The sequence below is a fragment of the Aristolochia californica genome, unplaced genomic scaffold, assembly GCF_029961685.1.
Source record: "Aristolochia californica isolate CCGP_79_NKW_82.1479 unplaced genomic scaffold, dmAriCali1.0.hap1 SCAF_11, whole genome shotgun sequence".
Taxonomy (NCBI): domain Eukaryota; kingdom Viridiplantae; phylum Streptophyta; class Magnoliopsida; order Piperales; family Aristolochiaceae; genus Aristolochia; species Aristolochia californica.
In genome coordinates this window covers 25951274-25964435 of record NW_027181782.1, presented here as the reverse complement: position 1 = coordinate 25964435, position 13162 = coordinate 25951274, and positions in this window count along the sequence as shown.

The following is a 13162-nucleotide window of genomic DNA, read 5'->3' as shown; positions in this document are numbered from 1 at the left end:
TTGCGTCTCCAACAATACAAGTAGCTGTCACTGATAGTCTCCAAACGCCACAAGCTCTCTTCGAAATATTATGGTCCCTTTCAGGTTATGGATCGTATTGGTACAGTTACCTACCGCTTGCAGCTTCCACCAGAGGCCAGGATTCACAATGTGTTTAATGTCTCCAAACTGAAGGCCTTCCAAGGTGATTCTCCCTTGCAGTACACACCGCTGCCCCTACTACATGAGAGACGTGTCCTTTCTACTCTAGCACAGGTATTACTGGCTCGCCGCATTCAGAGTGGTTGGGAGATCCTAGTGCAATGGGCAAACTCTGATCCCAGTGACACGACATGGGAGCCATTAGCTGCATTTTGCACCCTCTACCCATACTTCGAGCTTGAGGACAAGCTCTTTCTCCAGGAGGGGAGTGATGTTATGGACTCCATAGCATCACAAGTTATTCATAGGCATAGGAATTAAATTATGTCAATTTACTTTTCATTTAATTTCATTTGGTTTGGTTTACTTTGGGTTGGTTTAGATGTAGTGTAACCTATGGGTCATCTTTGTAATTCCGTCCTCAACCCTATTTAGGGGGACATCAAAGGAAGGAGAAATCAAGTATTGAGAAAATTAGATTAAACAGGTTAGATTCTCCCTCATAAGTCTAGGTCGGATTCTCCCTCTGAGGTCCAAGTTGAGCTTCCTTCAAAGCTCCTTCGTTCTATTTGATTTCCATCATTCCACGTTCCAAAAAAAAGAATTCTCTTCCAGCATCAAGAGCATCTATGGAGGGAAGAGAGGAAAGAAGGGTGACTCGATCCATGGCTCGGGAAGAACCTAACAGCCACACATACTCCCCAACCTCAAAAGAGACCTCACGGTGGCCTTTGTCGTAGACATCCTTCATCCGAGCTTCGGCGCGTCGTAGCTATTCTGTGATATTCTGTAGCAGCAGATCCCGGTCCATGAGTGTCTGATCAATTGCGTCCACGTGGGTGGACCCTGGAAGGTGAGGTGGATCCCGACCATATATAACCTGGAAAGGAGTGGATTGCAAGGCAGAGTGGAACGAAGTGTTGTAACAGTATTCGGCCCACGGAAGCCATTGAACCCATTGCCGCGGACGATCACCCACCAAGCACAGTAGATACATCTCGATGGTGCGGTTCACCAACCCTGTCTGCCCATCTGTCTACAGATGATAGGCGGAGGAGAACTTCAATCTAGTCCCACTCACGTGAAAAAGTTCCCTCCAAAAGGTGCTCGTGAAAATTGCATCTCTGTCACTCACAATGGATTATGGAATGCCAAGTAAGTGGACTAAGCAACCCGTGTTGTTGTATAAGGATGATCCCGCAGTATAAAATGTCCGTACTTGGAGAATCTATCAACCACCACGAAAATTACGGATTTGTCGGAGGACAGGGATATACCTTCCACAAAATCCATCGAAATGTCGGCCCAAACCTGCGTAGGAAGGGCCAGAGGCTGGAGAAGACCGGCTGGACTCAAGTGCTCAGCTTTGTTGCGCTGGCAGACCTGACAGTCACCCACATAAGTCGCAATAGAGGGTTTTAAGGCTTGCTAGTAAAAATCAGCTTGAATTCTATGCAAGGTCTTCTGTATCCCCTCATGTGTAATGTCATGGTAGGCCGAGAGAATTGCTGGAATCAACTCGGACTCAGGTGGAAGGAAAAGCCGCTGCTTGTAATAAATAAGTGAATCCTGGATGGACCACTTCAAATTCATTGTCCCTTCCGAAATCTTCTGATGCAGTTCCTGCAGTGCAGGGTCAGTGGCATGTGCATCTCTCACCAAGTCCAGGATGAGAAATCTCGGCTGACTGATCGAATAGATCGACTGTTGATCCTCAAAACACCATGACAAGGCATCTGCCACCTTATTTAATCTCCCCACATGATATTCCACCGAAAAGTCAAACCCCAATAACTTATTGATCCAGTGCTGCTGTGGCAATGTCGTCAAATGTTGTTCTAGTAGGAATTGAAGGCTGTAGTGATCCGTGCATATGAGAAAAGCCTGGCCCCAGAGATAAGACCTCCAATGTTGGACCGCCTTGGCCAACCCAATCAATTTGCGGTCATAGGCTGCCAGCTTGAATTGGTGGACTGCCAACTGTCTGCTAAAATATGCAATAGGATGGCTCAGCTGCTGTAAAACTGCCCCAATGCCCACATCCGAAGCGTCGCACTCTACCACGAACAATTAGTCAAATTTGGGAAGTTGTAATACTGGCGCGGATGCGAGGGCAGCTTTGAGTGCCGCAAACAACTCGGTGACCTCCTCATTCCAAATAAAGGAATTTTTCTTTAGCTGACTGGTCAATGGTGCTGCCATCGACCCATAATTCTGAATAAATTTGCGATAGTAGCCCGCAAGACCCAAAAAACCCCATAATGCAGAACAAGAATGTGACTTCGACCACTCGTGAATAACTCAGATCTTCTCGGGATCCACTGTAACCCCCTCATGTGAGATAATGTGTCCCAGATACCCACATGTGAAGCTGTAAAAGAACACTTGAAATGTTTCAAATAGAGCTTATGTGCTCGTAACAAGTCCAAAACAATCCTCAAGTGTGCCAAGTGCTCCTCAACCGACTTGCTATATATAAGAATATCATCAAAAAACACAAGAACAATTTTTTGAAGATAGGGCCTAAATACCTCGTTCATCAAAGCTTGAAAAGTGGAGGGTGCATTGGATAACCTGAACGGCATGATGAAGAACTCAAAGTGGCCATGGTGCATGCAGAGCGTCGTCTTCTCGATATCAGAGGGGTGCATCCAGACCTGATGGTATCCCAAACGGAGGTCGAGTTTAGTGAATAACCACGACCCATGTAACTCATCCAGAAGCTCATCCACTACCGGAATCGAAAACTTGTCTTTCAGTGTCTGCAGGTTCAACTCCTGATAATCCACGCAAAACCTCCATGTCCCATCATGTTTCTTCACAAGTAAGACGGGCGAAGAGAACGGGGAGCGACTGGGACGAATAAGACCCTGTTTCAACATCTCCTGGTGTTGACACTCTATCTCGTCCTTCTGAAGGTGTGGGTAAAGGTACGGTCGCACGACCACTACCTCAGATCCTAGTTTCAGACAGATATTGTGGTCACAGTGCCTCAGGGAGGCAAACCAGAAGGCTTCTGGAAGAGGTCAGAGAACTTCTCAACCAGACCATCACCAGTACTGTCAGGCTGTTCCTATGTCTGCAATGTGTGCATGTGGTGGGCCCTATCCACTCCCGGCCAAATCAAAGCTCATGGTTAAATCCGAAAAGTCCCACAGAATGGGCCCCAAAGTTTGTAACCATTTAATGCCTAATACCATATCAAATCCCGCCAGGGGAATAAAAAAAAATCAGCATTAAACGAAGTAGAGCCAATGGAAAAAGTTACCGCCTTACTAATCCCATAGCTAGGGACCTTCTTGCCATTGGCCACTAAGACGGTGGCTGTCGGATGAGTGTGTATCTGGAGCTGGAGATGCTGTGCGACTGTCAAACTCAAAAAATTGTGTGTACTCCCTGAGTCGACTAGTCCCACCAATTATCGATCAATGACATGAGCTCGAACTTGCATTGTATTCGGTGATTTCTGCCCAGTAATAGCATGCAAGGATATCTCTGGTGGTTCCTCCTTGATAATATCCTTTGGCTCCTCTGGATCCTCCACCTCGAGCCAAAACAATCGTTTACATTAGTGCCTTACCCGATACTGCTCATCGCAGTTATAACATAAATTTTTGGACCACCTTTCTGCCATCTCCGCACTCGTTAATTTTTAGATAAAGTTAAGTAGGGGATTACCAAGGTGGGGATCAGCTACCCGAGTCGTAGTCGGAGTGTGTCTGGAGGATGGGGCTGCTGGAGATGCTCCCTGAGATGAAGTATAGCGGTGCCCTTGCCACGTGGAGGAAGTGTTCCTCTCACTCGACCAAACCGGCTTATGTTGTTGTAACTGTTGTCGTTGTTTCAATGCTCAGGCCATATTCATTGCATGAGCTAAATCCGCAGGCATAAGGAGTTCTACCTCTAGCCGTAAATACTCATTGAGACCCGCTATGAATAGGGAGACCTGTTGGTCAACCAATACCCTCTGATCAGCACGAGCCAAATTTTCCTGGAATAGTTTTTGATATTGTTCCACCGAACCAGTTTGTCGCAATAGGACTAACTCCCCCAGGGGGTTGCTGTTGGCGGGAGGGCCAAATCTAACTGTGCATAGATTTTTAAATTCTCCCCAAGTCATCCCTGGTCTCTCTTTCTCTACTTGAGTAACCCATAACATGGCTTCATCTATCATATGGAAAGAGGCTAGTTGCACCTTATCCCATTCAGTAGTCCCTTAGTTCAAAATTTTTTTTTCACATCTATGCAACCAAATTAAGGGATCAACTGAACCATTGAAAGAGGGAAACTCTAACTTGGTGCACCTTGGAATTGTGCCTCCATGCTGGGGTCCTTGGACAGCAGTGCGCCCATGTCACTGCTCCCCTCTTCTGTGATATGGTTGAGCAACCTCTCTCACCTCTGGACTCTAATGTCTCTCTACCCTCAACTCCGTTAGCATGTTGATGACTCAGCTCATGTATTTTTCCAAACCAAAAACCTTCCCCAACACTGGTTGTGCTATTTCAAGGCTATCTTCTATCTTTTGTATCCTGATTTGGATTTCTTCATTGCTGAGAGCATCCCCCATGTTACCCTGCTCTGATACCACATTGTTATGGTCCCGGGTCATGGATCGAGTAACATGGCGCGGGACTTGTGAATCCAGCATTGGTCTTGAATCCACTCATGATCAGTCTCCCTTTTGATGAACCCCTCTAGTGCTAGAATTATAGCTAGAATTGAAATATTATCACGTGGAGAGAGGATTGAAAGAGGTACCTTTTCTTGCTCATGTAAATCAGGGTTTCAACCCTGATTTGGTTGCTGCTCGTGCTAGGATTGAAGTCCTAGCTTAGGGGGTAGCCTTGGCTCACATTGATGGATGTTTCTGCTTTGTTTCCGTGATGACTCCCAAACTAGAGGAGTTGCACTAGTCCTTCACGTGGAAGAACCAAAAACTCTTCTTTTTTCTACTTATCAAGAGGGTTAGAACCCCTGCTTGTTGTTGACACTGAGGAGGAGGAGGGAAGGCCCTCTCTTTGGGATCGGAAAGGGGGCACGAATCTCCTCTTCCAACTATGGATGATGATGGATGAAGGTGGATGAAGATGGATGGCAATGGAGAATGAAGGATAGGTTGGATTTTTGGAGTAACCTAGAGTAAATAGCTCACGTCATGGAGTTTTAGGGTTAGGGTTACAATAATTCCCCATAATGCCCCTACATATAAAAGTAATTAGAAATAACTCCTACTTAAAAAAATATAAGAAATAAATCCTACTCAAAGTAATATTAGAAATAAATCCTATTGAGTGAGTTCTTGTTGCCTCCTTCGTTGTGTGACTCGGTGTGCTATTGAGTCCACAACACCCACCTTCGCGAGCTGACGACCACAGCGGCCCACTCTAGCGACGACTTACTCTAGTGACGGCCCACTCTAGTGACACTGGCCGGACCCGGGTTAAATTCCTATGGCCTACCAGTAATTTTAATATGGGCTCTAGGTTGCCCCCTCCGGGATTCGAACTCGCGACGTGGGAGCTGGCTCTGATACCAATTATTGAATAAAATTTTGCATACACAACCACATAGTTGATGTTCTATTCAATCCACGTACTGAATACAAACCCTCATAGCGGGAAAATACACATCCAACGAAACAGAATACACAAATAGAGTATTAAAAGAAAAAACAGAGCTTGAAGAAAGAAGAAAAAGACCTCCTTTGGTTTGCTTGCGTTGTCCTCTTCCTGTTCCTTCCAGATCCACTCGTCTGGCAAACTCTCACTGCATGACCAAGATCCTTCCAATGGTGTCTTGCACGTCTCTACAGGAACATCTCTGGGAGACCTTCTTTTCCCTCTTCTCTCTATCTTCGATCTCATACCTAAGCTCCCCCCTTTTTCATTCTTTTCTTCTCTATTTTTCTCCCGTATTTTTGTCCCCCTTTCTATTTCTCTGTCCCATAAAATCACCTTGCTTTCTATTTCTAATTTTATTCATGACACACTACTTCTATGACTTAAAACCAACGTAATGGGCTCAAACGGTCTGGGCCCCTTAAGTGAGCTGGTGTTGATTTTCAACACAGTTAGCATGGTCTCACGGAAGAGTAGTAGCAGAAAAAATAGAAAAATTAATATTGAGCAACAATGAAAAAAAAAATGACGGAGAATGGGACATAAAAAACCATAATAGGAGTCCTGAAAATCAAAGCTCTGATATCATGTTGATTTTTAGGACTCCATGAATTTAGTTCATGGAGAAAAATGAGAGAGACACCATTAGGAGAAAACTGGAGGAGAAGAGGTTATGGACTTGATTATCCTAACCCTTCCCCTAACGCTAAATTTATAGATTAATCAAACTACTGTATTACAATAATACCCCTGAACTTAGGGTTTAGGGTATAGGGGTTTAACCTTGGAACTTTAATCTAATTACATCAATGCCATCTCTATGAGATGACTCTTTATTTACCATCCTGTCATCAATGTATGTGGGCCTATGGGCTTTCTCCTTGATCTATGGGCCTTAAGCCCATCTTCTAATACACTTGGATATGTGGACATTCCATAGTCGTGTGGGCTTGCGCCCTGTCTTCCAACAAAAACAACGGGCATAAGGACTAAAAAGAGAGAAAAAAGATAAATATGAACCTAAACTGTTAAAGATAATACATCAGAAAAGGATCACATTATCTCTATAGGTTGACCGAGTCAACTCACAGAACTTGCTCTGATACCATGTTGAATTTATGGAAAAGAGAAAAACTTTATTGACTTGATGTAATCTGTTGGAAGATGGGCTCAAGCCCACAAGCTCAAGACATGAAGCCCACATGTCAAAGGAGTGGCATATGTGTAAAATATGGTACTTTCCATAAAGATGGCATAGAGGTGTAAATATGTGTTCCTTTTATGTCTTTTGTTTTATCAAGTTGTAGCCCTAAGGGCATTGTAAAACTATAAGTAAAGGCATTGGCAAAGAGGTAGAGCATTGAAGCCCTCTCCTCTCCTTCCACAAATTAGTCCAGCCCTCCTTCTTATTTGACACAAACCCTTCTTCCCTTAATCCAAACTCTCTCCTTCCATGTTCTTCTTCTTCTCCTCTCCTTTCTCTCTTCTTCTTCTTCATCATCAATGATCTAAAGTTCTTCTCATGGGATCCTAAATTCTACATGGTGTCAGAGCAAGGAGTTTAGGATCCCACTTGATGAAGTAGTTATGAAATATGTCCAAGAAGTTTGTAAAAGAAGTTCTGTTCTTGAACTTTGAATCACATCAAGTCAAGATAATCTTCATATGTTGTAAAAATTTATTTTTATGACTAAAATGATGTTATAATCTTGATCTTCTTGTAGATCAATTACAAGCTTTATCTAGATCAGTTGCTACTTGTGTCTTATCAAGATTGATGTTTGAGATTTAGTTACCTTTATGTAACTTGGATCAATTTCATTTGAGGTAGAATTCCAACATATGTTGCATTAACTTCTCCCACTTGATGTTGCTCATGGGATTGTGTTATATTGTTGGATGCCCATTATATGTTTGATGATATTCCAGCACTCACTTATCCCTTTTATTTTTGTTTCTCTTGAACTTCAACAATTGCATTTTTTTTACGTTGAAGTATTCCCATGAGCTGAAGATAAATTTCCTTCCAAGTGTCTTGATTTGCCTCTAAGTTTTTTCTAAATATTTTTTTCTTGTGTTGGAGTTTGGATTAAGGCGTAAGAAGTTACATCTACCTTCTCCTCTTTGTTTTTCCCTTTAAGAATATAAGAGGAATTGAGTGATGGCTGGATCTAATTCTCACTTGCCAAAAGCACAAATTTGTTCATAATTTGGTGCTTACTCTCGTGAAGAAACTTTGTTCTCCTTTTCCCTCTATTGTTGGTGACTGATTTGGTCCATGGGTTCTTCAAATTACATTGAGTAATTGTTATTTGAAGAAGGCCCCTACCCTTGACCACCACATTTGTCTTGCCTCATCATGGAGAGTGGACACACCAGTAATATGAGTGACATACTCTCCATTACTACAATTCCACTAAGAGGTCTCTCCAATTACCTTAGCTGGTCACATTCGGTATGGAGGGTACTCATTACTCGTGACCTTCTAAGTCATGCTATCAAAAACCCTCCTCCAATTGATGAAGAAGATGAACCCTACCATAAGTGGGTTAAAAATGATAACATGGTTATCAGTTGGCTCATCAATAGCATGGAAGAGCATGTGGCTAACAATGTGCTCCACTTGGAAACAGCCAAGGACATTTGGGACACTTGTGCTAAGCTTTACTCGAGTACTGCCTCATTACAAAGAGTATATGATGTCTTACAAAGTATGCTGAATACTAAACACGGAGATAACATTCATGAATTTTTGGCATGGTTTCGGGGCCTTCTCCAAGAATGGAAAATAGCTCAGCCATACTCCACTAACATTGCTGTGGAAGAACGACAACAAGATGTTTGCTTGTCAAATATTAAGCCTTACCTTGAGGTTGCAAACACGCAGCTTCTAAGTTCCTCCGCTCTTCCATCCTTCGATGACATTGGTGCTACATTACTACAGATACCTGATCCATTACCTCCTTCTCCTATTGATGCTCCATCGGCTATGTTCTCCGGCAATCGGGGTACATCATCACACCGAGGACGGGGTAGAAATATGAGAGGGGGTAGAACAATGAAGGGGGCAGAAAATAGAGGTGGTCGAACGGGTCCGAATAATTCCCGTACTAAGTCTCGAATTTCCACATACTGTGGTGGTCAGAACCACCTTGTAGAAATATGCTGAAAACTTCATGGCAAGCCTGATTTGGCCACGGATAACTTAGTCTCTGTTAAAGTTGAGAAATGTGAAGAAAAGGTTGATTCCCACACCAAAAATTTGACTCTCACTGCTGAAGACTATGTTGCAATTCAAAAGATGAAGTCCTTAATGGAATCCTCCATTCCTCCATTATCTACTGCCGCTACTACTATTGCCTCAGGTATGCTTTCTTCCTCTTCATCATCTTCCTCTTGGATCATCGACTCCGAGCCCTCCGAACATCTGTCAGGTAGCAAACACTTGTTTCAGCCATTATCTTCTTGTCTTCCTCAGAATTTCGTTACTATTGCTAATGGTACCCAAACCAAGGTCCTTGGCAAAGGTTCTTCCTCTCTTACCTCGTCTATTCCTCTTCAAGATGTTTTGTTTGTCCCTCAATTTCCTTTAATTTTTCTTTCTATTAATCAATTAACAAAACGGTTGAATTGCTTTGTCACCTTTTCATTGTCTTCTGGTATATTTCAGGATCTCACTACAAAGAAGGTGATTGGTGGTGGCCATGAAAAGGGGGGCTTGTACTATTTTAATCTTCCACCATTAGTTGCCCTATCATCCACTACATTCGAGGCCCAACTTTGGCACAACCGTCTTGGTCATCTATCTACCTCTTCACTTCGTTCTTTGCTTCCGTCTTTAAAACTACTTTCTAATTTCAGTTGTGAGGTTTGTCAATTAAGTAAACACATTAGGAGTACCTCATCTTACAACTACAAGTGCTGCACCTTTTGAGTTAATACATTCTGATGTATGGGGAACTTTATGTGTCTCAAATATTTCCCAAGTTAAATATTTTGTCATTTTTGTTGATGATTTTACCCAAGTGTCTTGGTTATATTTATTTAAAGAGCGTTCAGAAATTCTTCCTTTGTTTAAACATTTTCATGCAATGGTATTGACACGATTTGGGAAGAAAATTAAAATCCTTAGATCTGATAATGCTAAGGAATATTTGTCTAATGAATTCAAATCATTTCGTGGGTAATGAGCTTATCCATCAAACATCATGTGCCTATACCCCTCGACAAAATGGTGTTGCTGAAAGGAAGAATCATCACTTTCTTGAAGTTGCTCGGGGCCTCCTTGTTGTGGACTCAATAGCACACCGAGTCACACAACGAAGAAGACAACAACAACTCACTCAATAGGATTTAATTCTTATATTTCTTTGAGTAGGATTTATTTCTTATATTGTTTTAAGTAGGATTTATTTCTTATATTGTTTTAAGTAGGAGTTATTTCTAATTACTTTATATGTAAGGGCATTATGGGGAATTATTGTAACCCTAACCCTAAAACTCCCTATTTAAGGGATAGGTATGAATGAAATAGGTAAGCTTTGAGATTTTAGAATAACCAAGTCTAAATAGGTTGAGATCACCTCTTGATCTCGAGTTTAGGGTTTACTCCAAAAATCCAACCTATCCTTCACCCTCCATTGCCATCCATCTTCACCCAAATTCATCCACCATAATCCCTACTAAGAAAAGGAGCTTCCTGCCTCTTTTCTGAGCCCAAAGAGGAGGTCTATCCTCCCTCTCGGCAGCAGCAGCAAGAGAGGCCCAATTCCTCCCTTATCAAGCAGCAAAGTGAGGATTTTTATCCTCAAATCTTGAGCAAATCCTGGTGCAACGTGGGAGCTGATCATAACATCAAAGAAGAGGTATTAATCTATCCCAAACTCGTGTTTCAAGTTATTTAAGAAAGAAGGATTGCATTCTTAGCTAGAGCAGCAACAAAGAGGGCCAAACCCTCTTTACCGTGACCAAGAAAAGAGAGCACCTTGCTCTAGCAAGGTCAGCATTGCTGTGGGGTCTTCTACCTAGCACAACAACTCGGTAGGACCCTCAAAAGAGGATCTTTCCTTTGGCCAAGCACTGGTTAAGGAGAAATACTCATACACAGACCTTTGACGTGAAGTGAGTAAATTCTGAGTGTTGGATTCACAAATCCCACGCCGTGTTACTCGATCCACGACTCGGGACCGTAACACTCCTCTACCCCATGAAGGTATCCTATTTTTATTGGCCTCATGCTATACTTACGGCATGATTTCTTATTAATAGGTTACCTTCATCAGTTCTTCATAATAAAACTCCTTACTCTGTTTTATTTCATGGTGAAGATCCATTTTTTCTTCCTCTTAAAGTGTTTGGATGTACATGTATTGTTCATATTACTTCCCCACAAAAAAAAAATAAACTTGATCCTCTGTCTATGAGGTGCATTTTTTTGGGGTACTCTCGCACCCAGAAAGGTTATGTTCGTTACAATCCTACCCTTTGGAGGATGCTTATTTTTTGGGATGTGACTTTCTTTGAGGACACCTCCTACTCCTCCCATGATGCTCCTCCAGGATGGACATTTCCTTCTACCACTTCATGTGCGCTTGTGCCTTTCAATGTTGATATTAATCCACCCCCTGACGCACCGACTGCACCTTCACCTGTGGAGTTGTCGGATCCACTAGAGGTAAGTCCTTCTCCTCCTATGTTTGGGCCTGAATTTGATACTAGGCCTATTTCTTTAAGAAAGGAACATCGTTCCTGTACTACTTTGCATCCTATCTCAAATTTTATGTCTCACCATCGCTTGTCTTCTTAGTGTTTTCAGTTCCTTGCTTCTCTTTCTTCTACTTCCATTCCACAGTAGTATCAGGAGGCTCTGAAGCATCCAAGATGGAAGGCCGCTATGGGTTAAGAAATGCACACCTTATATGAAAATCAAACCTGGTCCTTAGCCTCACTACCGAAAGGTAAACGACTGGTTGGTTGTAGATGGGTGTTTTCGGTGAAACATAAACTGGATGGATCGGTTACTCGTCTTAAAGCTTGACTCGTTGTGAAAGGTTATACTCAATGCTATGGGATAGATTATGAGGAGACCTTCTCTCCTGTTGCCAAATTGAATTTGGTCCGTATCATCTTATCTATTGCTGCTAACTCATCATGGCCCGTATATCAATTGGGTGTGCAAAATGCCTTTTTAAATGGTGATATACGTGAGAAAATTTACATGGTTCAACCACTTGGTTATGTGGTTGAGGGGGAGTCGGTATGCCGGTTAAAAAAATCTTTATATGGGCTTAAGGAGTCCCCTTGGGCTTGGTTTGATAAATTTAGTCAACCACTTCTATGGTTTGGTTTTCATTGGTGCTCAGTTGATCATTCAATATATTATGTTGATCATTCAGTATATTATAAAGATACTGCCAAAGGGAAAATATTATTGGTTGTATATGTTGATGGTATTATCTTAACTGGTGATGATGCTCAAAATATACAAATGAAAAATATGATATGTTAGGAATTCAAGACTAAAGATCTGGGTATTCTTAAGTATTTTTTGGGCATAGAAGTTCTTCAATCCAAGCATGGGATAATATTGTCTCAACGGAAATATGTCTCTTGAAGAAACAGGAATGAAGGGTTGTCGACCAGTTGACACAACTATGGATACAAATGTAAAATTGTGTGCCACAAATGGAGAAGATAATGATATTGGAAAATATCAAAGTCTCGTGGGGAAACTGATCTATATCACGGTAACTAGGCCGGACATATCATATGTTGTAAGTGTGGTGAGTCAATTAATGCACAAACCACAAATTTTCCACTGGCAGGCCTTAGAGAGAATATTACAATACCTAAAAGGAGCTCCAGGAAGAGGATTGCTGTATAAAAAAACATGGGCACTTCAACATAGAAGGCTTCTCAGATGCAGATTGGGCTAGATCACCTGATGATAGGAAATCTACATTGGGATATTGTACTCTTGTTGGAGGGAACTTGGTTACATGGAAAAGTAAAAAGCAAAATGTGGTTGCAAATCTAGTGCCGAAGCAGAATACAGAGCTATGGCCCAGAACTCTTATGGCTTAGGAAGGTTCTTACCGAATTAGGATTTCATAAAAGAGGTTTCATGGGTCTGAATTGTGATAACGAAGTAGCCATTTAAATTACTTCAAATCCAGTCTTCCATGAAGGAACTACACATATTGAGGTGGAGTGTCACTTTATACGAGAGAAGTTTCAAGCAGGAATAATCTCCCTCAAACTTGTTTCATCTCAAGAACAAGTAGCTGATATTCTCACTAAACCCATTATTGGAAGATGAGCTCAAGCCCACAAGCTCAAGATAAGAAGCCCACATGTCAAAGGAGTGGCATATTTGTAAAATATGGTACTTTCCATAAAGA